At 38.9% G+C, this 728-nt stretch overlaps 1 protein-coding gene across 1 annotated transcript in view; it reads left to right on the forward strand.

Annotated features, from left to right (window-relative positions):
* The window catches only part of TEX10 (testis expressed 10), a 46,174-nt gene that overhangs the window by 7,116 nt on the left and 38,330 nt on the right, over positions 1-728 (forward strand). The window lies entirely within an intron of this gene.

The raw sequence follows: 728 nt of genomic DNA on the forward strand, positions 1-728 counted from the left end.
TATTTCATTAAGAGAGAGAAAGCCTAGGTTTTGAGTGGGGTTTGAGTCTGGATTTTTGTTAAGTCTCTTTACTCTAGAAAAGAATCTGTTGAACTCAGCAGTCTGTTCACCGAGAGTCTCCAGGAATCCTTCTTGACCGACTGCAGCACAAAAGCTTTTGGAACTGAAAGTGGCATTGGAGAAGGGGAGCATTCTGTCTCCCAGATAACTAACCTCTAGAATATAAATTTGACAAAGCGTAGAATGTTTGTTCCTTGGTTTTATGGGTGCAAGGGGGTGGAAATGAACAAACCCTAAACCCTTGGAAAGGTAGGGGCTAACAGTGTATGAGGTCAATCCTGTAATTGCTTGGTGCAACCTACATTTTTATGTCATGGTTGGTAGTATCGGAAAACATTGAATCAAAACCTCAAGAAGAATTTTGAAAAATGTTCTCATGATTTTGTCTGTCTTTTATAAACGAGTTGCCTTTTTTTGTGTGTGTGTGTATTTTTGCTGCTCTTCCAAAGGTTTTGCAAGCTGGGAATGCACTTTTCATTTTGACTATTGAGAGTAGTTGGAAGAAATGTCATGACAGCTCTTCGTTTTACCTTTATATATAAAACTGTAGGTCCACTTGCTATGCAAGAACCTACTCATAGAATAATTGTTAAACATTTGTGGAATCATTCCATTAGACCAGAGTTACCCATACACAGTCTTAGGGGTGGATTCAGTGTGTCTGAACA

The sequence above is a fragment of the Nestor notabilis genome, unplaced genomic scaffold (assembly GCF_000696875.1).
Source record: "Nestor notabilis isolate BGI_N333 unplaced genomic scaffold, ASM69687v1 scaffold12440, whole genome shotgun sequence".
NCBI lineage: Eukaryota > Metazoa > Chordata > Aves > Psittaciformes > Psittacidae > Nestor > Nestor notabilis.